General features: G+C 37.8%; 1 non-coding gene across 1 annotated transcript; it reads left to right on the forward strand.

Moving 5' to 3' along the window:
• Window positions 1-9226: 9226 nt before the first annotated feature.
• Window positions 9227-9330, forward strand: LOC112792825 (small nucleolar RNA R71). The gene has a single exon (XR_003197547.1). It is a non-coding gene; the product is annotated as a small nucleolar RNA R71 (small nucleolar RNA).
• The last annotated feature ends 2055 nt before the right edge of the window (window positions 9331-11385 follow it).

An 11385-nucleotide genomic window follows, 5' to 3' on the forward strand; every position in this document is an offset into this window, starting at 1 on the left:
CTTCTCTTATTTCATGGAGAATGATAGAGTGCTCATGATGTTCCACCCTTAATTGTTCCATATTGTAGCTCAAATCTTCTAGGGAAGTGTTGAGTTGTTCCCAATAGTTGCTGGGAGGAAAGTGCATCCCTTGAGGCATCTCAGGAATTTCTTGATGATGAGCTTCCTCATGCATCTCTTGAGATCCGTGGAGGGTCTCTCTTGCTTGCTCTATCCTCTTCTTGGTGATGGGCTTATCCTCTTCAATGAGGATGTCTCCTTCTATGATAACTCCAGCTGAGTAACATAGATGGCAAATAAAGATGAGGAAAAGCTAGCCTTGCCATGGTGGAGGACTTTTCGACTATTTTGTAGAATTCATGGGAGATGACTTCATGAACTTCTACTTCCTCTCCAATCATGATGCTATGAATCATGATGGCCCGATCCACAGTAACTTCAGATCGGTTGCTAATGGGGATGATGGAACGTTGAATGAACTCTAACCACCTTCTAGCCACAGGCTTGAGGTCCAGTCTTCTTAGTTGAACCGGCTTGCCTTTGGAGTCTCTTTTCCATTGAGCTCCTTCCACACATATGTCCATAAGGACTTGGTCCAACCTTTGATTAAAGTTGACCCTTCTAGTGTAGGGGCGTTCATCTCCTTGCATCATGGGCAAGTGGAATGCCAACCTCACATTTTCCGGACTAAAATCTAAGTATTTCCCCTGAACCATTGTGAGATAATTCTTTGGACTCGGATTCACACTTTGATCATGGTTCCTAGTGATCCATGCATTGGCATAGAACTCTTGAACCATTAAGATTCTGACTTGTTGCATGGGGTTGGTTAGGACTTCCCAACCTCTTCTTCGGATTTCATGTCGGATCTCCGGATACTCATTTTTCTTGAGTTTGAAAGGGACCTCAGGGATCACCTTCTTTTTTGCCACAACATCATAGAAGTGGTCTTGATGGCTTTTGGAGATGAATCTTTCCATCTCCCATGAATCGGAGGTGGAAGCTTTTGTCTTCCTTTTTCCTTTTCTAGAGGATTCTCTGGCCTTAGGTGCCATTGATGGTAATGGAAAAACAAAAAGATTATGCTTTGACCATACCAAACTTAAAATATTGCTCGCCCTCGAGCAAGAGAAGAAAGAAGAGAAGAAGAAGAAGAAGAAAATATGGAGGAGAGTGAGGGAAGGTGTTTCGGCCAAGGTGTAGAAGAGGGGGTTTGTGTTGTGTGAAAATGAAGTAGAATGGAAGGGTATATATAGGGAGGGAAGTGGGTGTAGTTTCGGTCATATAGGGTGGGTTTGGGTGGGAAAGATTTTTGAATTTTGAATGTAGGTGGGGTTTATGGGGAAGAGTGGATGGATGTGAGTGGTGAAGGGGGTAACTGGGAAGAGAGATTGAAGTTGTTGGGAAGTGTGTTTATAGGGAGGAGAGAATGAATAGTGAGAAGAGGGGAGAATATGTTAGGTGGGGATCCTGTGGGGTCCACAGATCCTGAGATGATCCTGTGGGGTCAACAGATCCTGAGGTGTCAAGGATTTACATCCTTGCACCAATTAGGCATGTAAAATGCCTTTGCACACCATTCTGGCGTTTAAACGCCGAAGTGATGCACACTCTGGGCGTTCAACGCCCATGTGTAGCATGTTTCTGGCGTTGAACGCCAGTTCCATGCTTGTTACTGGCGTTCAGCGCCAGCTTTCCTCAAGGCACATTCCTGGCGTTTAAACACCAAGATGTTGCTTGTTTCTGGCGTTCAGCGCCAGAAACATGCTCTGTTCTAGCGTTGAACGCCAGCCAGATGCACCTTACTGGCGTTTAAACGCTAGTAAGTCCTTCCTCCAGGGTATGATTTTTCTTTTGCTGTTTTTGATTCTTTTTTTAATTTTAGTATTTTTTTCGTGACTCCAGATGATCATGAACCTAATAAAACACAAAATAACAATAAAATAAAATTAAAATTAGATATATAAAAATTTGGTTGCCTCCCAACAAGTGCTTCTTTAGTGTCATTAGCTTGATAGTGGGCTCTCATGGAGCCTCACAGATATTCAGAGCATGATGAGGGCCTTCCAACACCAAACTTAGAGTTTGAATGAGGGGGCTTCTCAACACCAAACTTAGAGTTTGGTTGTGGCCTCCCAACACCAAACTTAGAGTTTGACTATGGGGGCTCTTTTTGACTCTGTACTGAGAGAAGCTTTTCATGCTTCCTCTCCATGGTTGCAGAGGAAGGTCCTTGAGCTTTAAACACAAGGTAGCCCCATTCAATTGAAGGACTAATTCTCCTCTGCTAACATCAATCACAGCTTCTGCTGTGGCTAGGAAGGGTCTTCCAAGGATGATGCATTCATCTTCTTCCTTCCTAGTGTCTAAGATTATGAAATCAGTAGGGATGTAAAGGCCTTCAACCTTTACTAACACGTCCTCTACTAATCCATAAGCTTGTCTTACTGACTTGTCTGCCAATTGAAGTGAGAATAGGGCAGGTTGTACCTCAATGATCCCTAGTTTCTCCATTACAGAGAGTGGCATAAGATTTATGCCTGACCCCAGGTCACACAGAGCCTTGTTAAAGGTCATGGTGCCTATGGTACAGGGTATTAAGAATTTACCAGGATCTTGTCTCTTTTGAGGTAGAGTTTTCTGAATCCATGTATCTAGTTCACTAATGAGTAAGGGGGATTCACCTTCCCAAGTCTCATTACCAAATAACTTGGCATTCAGCTTCATGATAGCTCCTAGATATTGAGCAACTTGCTCTCCAGTTACATCTTCATCCTCTTCTGAGGAGGAATAGTCTTCAGAGCTCATGAATGGCAGAAGGAGATTTAGTGGAATTTCTATGGTCTCTATATGAGCCTCAGATTCCTTTAGGTCCTCAATAGGGAACTCCTTCTTGCCTGAGAGACGTCCCAGGAGGTCTTCCTCACTAGGATTTTCGTCCTTCTCCTCCCTTGTGCATTCAGCCATATTGATTACTTCAATGGCCTTGCAATCTCCTTTTGGATTCTCTTCTGTATTGCTTGGGAGAATACTGAGAGGAGCTTCAATGACTTTCTTACTCAGCTGGCCCACTTGTACCTCCAAATTTCTGATGGAGGACCTTGTTTCACTCATGAAACTTAAGGTGGCCTTAGACAGATCAGAGACTATATTTGCTAAGTTAGAGGGGCTCTGTTCAGAATTCTCTGTCTGTTGCTGAGAAGCTGATGGAAAAGGCTTGCTATTGCTGAGCCTGTTTCTTCCACCATTATTAAAGCTTTGTTGAGGCTTTTGTTGATCCTTCCATGAGAAATTTGGATGATTTCTCCATGATGAGTTATTGGTGTTTCCATAAGGTTCACCCATGTAATTAACCTCTGCCATTGCAGGGTTCTCAAGATCATAAGCTTCTTTAGAAGCTGCCTCTTTTGTACTGTTGCATGCATTTTGCCATCCATTCAGACTTTGAGAGATCATGTTGACTTGCTGAGTTAACACTTTGTTCTGAGCCAATATGGCATTCAGAGTATCAATTTCAAGAACTCCCTTCCACTGAGGCGTCCCATTATTCACAGAATTCCTCTCAGAAGTGTACATGAACTGGTTATTTGCAACCATGTCAATAAGTTCTTGAGCTTCTGCAGGCGTTTTCTTTAGGTGAATGGATCCAACTGCAGAATGGTCCAGTGACATTTTTGAAAACTCAGATAGACCATAATAGAATATATCTAATATGGTCCATTCTAAAAACATTTCAGATGGACACCTTTTGGTCAACTGCTTGTATCTTTCCCAAGCTTCATAGAGGGGTTCACCATCCTTTTGCTTGAAGGTTTGAACATCCACTCTAAGCTTGCTCATCTTTTGAGGAGGAAAGAATTTATCCAAGAAGGCCATGACTAGCTTTTCCCAGGAGTCCAGGCTATCTTTAGGTTGTGAATCCAACCTTGTTCTAGCTCTGTCTCTTACAGCAAAAAGGAAAAGCATGAGCCTGTAGACTTCAGGATCTACTCCGTTCGTCTTTACAGTCTCACAAATTTTCAAGAACTCAGTTAAAAACTGATAAGGATCTTCAGATGGAAGTCCATGAAACCTGCAGTTTTGTTGCATTAAAGCAACTAGCTGAGGTTTCAGCTCAAAATTGTTTGCTCCAATGGCAGGAATAGAGATGCTTCTTCCATCAAATTTGGACGTGGGTTTAGTAAAGTCACCCAGCATCCTCCTTGCATTATTATTATTTTTGGTTGCCATCTCCTTCTCTTGTTTGAAAATTTTTGAAAGGTTGTTTTTGGATTGTTGTAATTTAGCTTCTCTTAGTTTCCACTTCAGAGTCCTTTCAGGTTCTGGATCAGCTTCAACAAGAGTGTCTTTTTCCTTGTTCCTGCTCATATAGGGAAGAAGAGAACAAGAAAAGAAAGAGGAATCCTCTATGTCACAGTATAGAGATTCCTTTATGTTAGTAGAAGAAGAAATGGAATAGGAGTGAAAAAGAATGAATAGTCTGAATAAAGGGTAAAGGTAGGGGCAGTGATTTGAGATGAAGAGAGGTGAAGAGAAGTGTTAGTAAATAAATAAATAAATAAATAGAAGGAGAGATAGAGAATTTCGAAAATAATTTTGAAAAAGTGGTTAGTGATTTTCGAAAATTAAAGATAAGATATGATTAAAATTAAAATTTAAAACAATTAAAAGTAATTTTTTTTTGAAAAAGAGAGAAGTATTTTCGAAAATTAGGGAGGGATAGGTAGTTAGTTGGTTTTGAAAAGGATAAGAAACAAACAAAAAGTCAAATAGTTAGTTGAAAAAGATATTAAAATCAAATTTGAAAAGATAAGAAGATAAGAAGTTAGATAAGATATTTTGAAATCAAATTTTTGAAAAAGATAAAATTTTGAAAAAAAAGATATGATAAAAAGATAAGATATAAAAGATATGATAAGATATGTTTGAAAAAGATTTATTTTTTTTTAAATTAAAATTAATTACTTTACTAACAAGAAACTACAAGATAAGATTCTAGAATTAAAGATTGAACCTTTCTTAATAAGAAAGTAACAAACTTCAAATTTTTGAATCAATCTCATTAATTGTTAGTGTAGTTTCGAAAATATGATATAAAGATAAGAAAAAGATTTTGAAAATATTTTGAAAAAGATTTTTGGAGTTTTCGAAAAAAAGGAAAAATGGAAAAAATATGATTTTTGAAAAAGATTTTGAAAAGATAGGATTTTTTTAAAATTGAAAATTTGACTTGACTTGTAAGAAACAACTAATTTTAAAAATTTTTGACCAAATCAACCCAAAATTTCAAAAATTTGGAGGAAAATAAGAAAAAGATAAATTCTTTATTTTTGAAATTTTAATAATGAGAGAGAAAAACACAATTATGACCCAAAACATGAAAATTTTGGATCAAAACACATGATGCATGCAAGAACACTATGAAGATCATGATGAACATCAAGAACATATTTTTTGAAAAATTTTTGATGCAAAGAAAACATGCAAGACACCAAACTTAGAAATTTTTAATGCTTGGAAAATATGTATGCAAAGATGCACATGAAAAACAACAAAAGACACAAAATAAGAAATCATCAAGATCAAACAAGAAGTCTTACCAAGAACAACTTGAAGATCATGAAGAACACCATGAATGCATGAATTTTTCGAAAAAATGCAAGAACAATATGAATATGCAATTGACACCAAACTTAAAAATTGACTCAAGACTTGAATAAGAAACACAAAATATTTTTTATTTTTATGATTTTATGATTTTTTTGTATTTTTATTATTTTTTTTCGAAAATTATATTTTAAGAAAACGACAATAAAGAAAAGTTTTTGAAAGATTTTTGAAAACTTTTTTGAAAAGAAAATAAAAAGAAAATTACCTAATCTGAGCAACAAGATGAACCGTCAGTTGTCCATACTCGAACAATCCCCGGCAACGGCGCCAAAAACTTGGTGGACGAAATTGTGATCATCAATGTTGTATTCTTTGTTGTTGTATGGAATAATTATAATGGCTCTTTGCTATGTGTGGACACAACTCCCTTCAACTAACCAGCAAGTGTACTGGGTCGTCCAAGTAATAAACCTTACGTGAGTAAGGGTCGATCCCACAAAGATTGTTGGTATGAAGCAAGCTATGGTCATCTTGTAAATCTCAGTCAGGCGGATAATAATTGATTATGGATTTTTGAATAATAATAAATAATAAATAGAAAATAAAGATAATTAAAATAGGATAGAAATACTTATGTAAATTAATGGTGGGAATTTCAGATAGGCGTATGGAGATACTGTGCCCTTTCTTTTTCTACTTTCCTACTTCTTCCTTCCAGTACTTTCATTCCTTCCTATGGCAAGCTGTATGTAGGGCATCACTGTTGTCAATGGCTACATCCCATCCTCTCAGTGAAAAAGGTCCAAATGCTCTGTCACAGCATGGCTAATCATCTGTCGGTTCTCAATCAGGTTGGAATAGAATCCCTTGATTCTTTTGCGTCTGTCACTAACGCGCAGCCTTCAGGAGTTTGAAGCTCGTCACAGTCATTCAATCCCAGAATCCTACTCGGAATACCACAGACAAGGTTTATACTTTCCGGATTCTCATGAATGCCGCCATCAATCTAGCTTATACCATGAAGATTCTGTTTAAGGAATCTAAGAGATACACGCCCGGCCTAAGGTAGAACGGAAGTGGTTGTCAATCATGCGCGTTCATAGGTGAGAATGATGATGAGTGTCACGGATCATCACATTCATCAAGTTGAAGTGCAACGAATATCTTAGAATATGAATAAAGAGAATTGAATAGGAAATAGTAGTAATTGCATTAAAACTTGAGGTACAGCAAAGCTCCACACCCTTAATCTATGGTGTGTAGAAACTCCACCGTTGAAAGTACATAAGTGAAAGGTTCAGGCATGGCCGAATGGCCAGCCCCCCAAAACGTGATCAATAGTCTCCTCAGATGAAGAATAAAATAAAACTGAGACCAAAGATGTCTAATACAATAGTAAATTATCCTATTTATACTAGACTAGCTACTAGGGTTTACATGAGTAAGTAATTGATGCATAAATCCACTTCCGGGGCCCACTTGGTGTGTGTTTGGGCTGAGCTTGATCTATCCACGAGCTGAGGCTTCTTTTGGAGTTGAACGCCAAGTTGTAACGTGTTTTGGGCGTTCAACTCCGGGTCGTGACGTGTTTCTGGCGTTTTACTCTAGACAGCAACATGGAACTGGCGTTGAGCGCCAGTTTACGTCGTCAATTCCCGAATAAAGTATGAACTATTATATATTGCTGGAAAGCTCTGGATGTCTACTTTTTAACGCCATTGAGAGAGCGCCATTTAAAGTTTTGTAACTCCAGAAAATCCATTTCGAGTGCAGGAAGGTCAGATTCCAACAGCATCAGCAGTCCTTTGTCAGCCTCCTATCAGAATTTTGCTCAAGTCTCTCAATTTCAGCCAGAAATTACTTGAAATCACAGAAAAACACACAAACTCGTAGTAAAGTCTAGAAATGTGAATTTAACATAAAAACTAATGAAAACATCCCTAAAAGTAGCTTGAACTTACTAAAAACTACCTAAAAATAATGCCAAAAAGCATATAAATTATCCGCTCATCAGCCTCCCAACACCAAACTTAGAGTTTGATTGTGGGGGCTTTGTTTGACTCTATATTAAGAGAAACTTACTGTGCCTCTTTTCCATGTTTACATAAGAACACTCTTGGGTCTTAAACACAAGGTTGTCCCCATTCAATTGAAGGACTAGCTCTCCTCTGTCAACATCAATCACAGCTCCTGCTGTGGCTAGGAAAGGTCTTCCAAGGATGATGCATTCATCCTCCTCCTTCCTAGTGTCTAAGATTATGAAATCAACAGGGATGTAAAGGCCTTCAACCTTCACTAACACGTCCTCTACCAATCCATAAGCTTGTCTTACTGACTTGTCTGCCATTTGTAATGAGAATATGGCAGGCTGTACCTCAATGATCCCTAGTTTCTCTATTAAGAGAGTGGCATAAGATTTATGCTTGACCCCAGGTCACATAGAGCCTTGTTAAAGGTCATGGTGCCTATGGTACAGGGTATTAAGAATTTGCCAGGATCTTGTCTCTTTTGAGGTAATGTTTGCTAAACCCATGTATCTAGTTCACTAATGAGCAAGGGAGGTTCACCTTCCCAAGTCTCATTACCAAACAACTTGGCATTCAGCTTCATGATAGCTCCTAAATATTGAGCAACTTGCTCTCCAGTTACATCTTCATCCTCTTCAAAGGAAGAATAGTCTTCAGAGCTCATGAATGGCAGAAGGAGGTTTAATGGAATCTCTATGGTCTCTATATGAGCCTCAGATTCCTTTAGGTCCTCAATAAGGGACTCCTTCTTGCTCAGAGGATGTCCCAGGAGGTCTTCCTCACTAGGATTTTAGTCCTTTCCTCCCTCTCTGCATTCGGCCATATTGACTATATCAATGACCTTGTACTCTGTCTTTGGATTCTCTTCTGTATTGCTTGGGAGAGTACTAGGAGGAGTTTCAGTTACTTTCTTACTCAGCTGGCCCACTTGTGCCTCCAAATTTCTGATGGAGGACATTGTTTCACTCATGAAACTTAAAGTGACCTTAGACAGATCAGAGACTATATTTTCTAAATTAAAGGAGCTCTACTCAGAATTCTCTATCTATTGCTGAGAAGATGATAGAAAAGGCTTGCTATTGCTAAACCTGTTTCTTCCACCATTATTAAAGCCTTGTTGAGGCTTTTGTTGATCCTTCCATGAGAAATTTGGATGATTTCTTCATGATGAATTATAGGTGTTTCCATAAGGTTCACCCATGTAATTTACCTCTGCCATTGTAGGGTTCTCAGGATCATAAGCTTCTTCTTCAGAAGATGCCTCTTTAGTAATGTTGGATGCATTTTGCCATCCATTCAGACTTTGAGAAATCATGTTGACTTGCTGAGTCAACACTTTGTTCTGAGCCAATATGGCATTCAGAGCATCAATTTTAAGAACTCCCTTCCTCTGAGGCGTCCCATTATTCACGAAATTCCTCTCAGAAGTGTACATGAATTGGTTATTTGCAACCATGTCAATAAGTTCTTGAGCTTCTGCAGGCGTTTTCTTTAGGTGAATGGATCCACCTGCAGAATGGTCCAATGACATTTTGGAAAACTCAGATAGACCATTATAGAATATATCTAATATGGTCCATTCTGAAAATATGTTAGAAGGACACTTTTTGGTCATCTGCTTGAATCTTTCCCAAGCTTCATAGAGGGATTCACCATCTTTTTGCTTGAAGGTCTGAATATCCACTCTAAGCTTGCTCAGCTTTTGAGGAGGAAATAATTTATCCAAGAAGGCCAACCATGTTCTAGCTCTGTCTTTAGGTTGTGAGTCCCAGGAGTCCAGGCTATCTTTAGGTTGTGAGTCCAACCATGTTCTAGCTCTGTCTCTTACAGCAAAAGGGAAAAGCATGAGCCTATAGACTTCAGGATCTACTCTATTCGTCTTAACAGTCTCACAAATCTGCAAGAACTCAGTTAAAAACTGGTAAGGATCTTCATATGGAAGTCCATGAAACTTGCAGTTCTGTTGCATTAAAGCAACTAATTGAGGTTTCAGCTCAAAATTGTTTGCTCCAATGGCAGGAATTTAGATGCTTCTTCCATCAAACTTGGACGTGGGTTTAGTAAAATCACCAAGCATCCTCCTTGCATTATTGTTGTTGGGTTCGGCTGCCATCTCCTTCTCTTGCTCAAAAATTTCAGAAAGGTTGCCTCTGGATTGTTGTAATTTAGCTTCTCTTAGTTTTCTCTTCAGAGTCCTTTCAGGTTCAGGATCAGCTTCAACAAGAGTACTTTTTTCCTTGTTCCTGCTCATATGAAAGAGAAGAGAACAAGAAAAGAAGAGGAATCCTCTATGTCACAGTAAAGAGGATCCTTATTATTAGTAGAAGAAGAAAAGATAAAGAAAGGAGAATCCAAACACAAGGGTAAGGATAGAGGCAGCGATTGGAGATGAAGAGAGGTAAAGAGAAGTGTTAGTAAATGAATAAATAAATAGAAGAAGATGAGAGAGAGAATTCAAAAATTAATTTTAAAAAGGAGTTATGATTTTCGAAAATTAAAGATGAGATAGAATTAAAATTAAAATTAAAAACAATTAGTTAATTAAAAAGAATTTTTTTTTTGAAAAAGGATGAGATATTTTTGAAAAATTGATAGGAAAAATTAGTTAGATGGTTTTGAAAAAGATAAGAAACAAATAAAAAGTCAATTGGTTAGTTGAAAAAGATTTGAAAATTAAATTTGAAAAGATAAGAAGATAAGAAGTTAGATAAGATATTTTAAAATCAAATTTTTGAAAAAGATAAAATTTTGAAAAAGATATGATATAAAAGATAGGATAAGATAGATTTAATTATTAAAGTTAAAATTAATTACTTAACTAACAAGAAACTAAAAGATAAGATTCTAGAATTTAAAGATTGAACCTTTCTTAACAAGAAAGTAACAACTTCAAATTTTTGAACTAATCACATTAATTGTTAGCATAATTTTTGAAAATAAAGATAAAATTAAGAAAAAGATTTTTGAAAAACATTTTTAAAAAGAAAATTTTGAAAAATTAATAAGAAAAATGAAAAAGATTAAAAGAGACAGAGGGATGAGAGATGAGAGAGAAAGAGAGAGAGTTTGAGGGTGGGATACACAGAGGGAGGGCTTTAGAGAGTAGACATGGTAAAGATCCTAGGGTTTGGAACAAAGAAGAGTATCAACGCTTGGAACTGGATTCCTTCTCCGTTTTTCTGGACAACTTGCCGGCAGATATATCAAAAAAAGAACTTTATAGTATGTTCAAATGGACAGGCAGGATCATCGACATATACTTATCACGGAAGAACAAAACTGGACACATCTATCTGTTTGCATTTGTACGGTATACTACGAAAGGAGAAGCCTTAAAAGCTGTTGCAGAGATGAACAGTATGATACTGAGAGGTAATAGAATTTTTGTGGGGGAAGAAAAGTATAGAAGGGGATCTCTGAAGCAGAATATGAGGGGCAAGGAAGCGAAGATGATCAACAGGCAGGATACAGGAGAAAGAAATCCACAAATGAGGAGGGACAGAGTAGCCGAAGACAAAGTCGTTAAGAAACCATATGAGGCTCCCAAAAAGGATCCAAATGGTAATGGATGGGAAAAGAAGGTTGAAGTACCAATAGCGAATGAGAATGTAGTCTGGCTACAAAGAAGCATTGTAGGAGGAACAAAATTGGCGATTGATTTTAATGCACTAGAGCAAAAGATTCATAGGGAATGGCCGTGTGTGGTGCAAGTAAAGGAGTTGGGAGCGTATAAAGCAATGCTAACGTT

Source organism: Arachis hypogaea, chromosome 3 (genome assembly GCF_003086295.3).
Source record: "Arachis hypogaea cultivar Tifrunner chromosome 3, arahy.Tifrunner.gnm2.J5K5, whole genome shotgun sequence".
Taxonomy (NCBI): domain Eukaryota; kingdom Viridiplantae; phylum Streptophyta; class Magnoliopsida; order Fabales; family Fabaceae; genus Arachis; species Arachis hypogaea.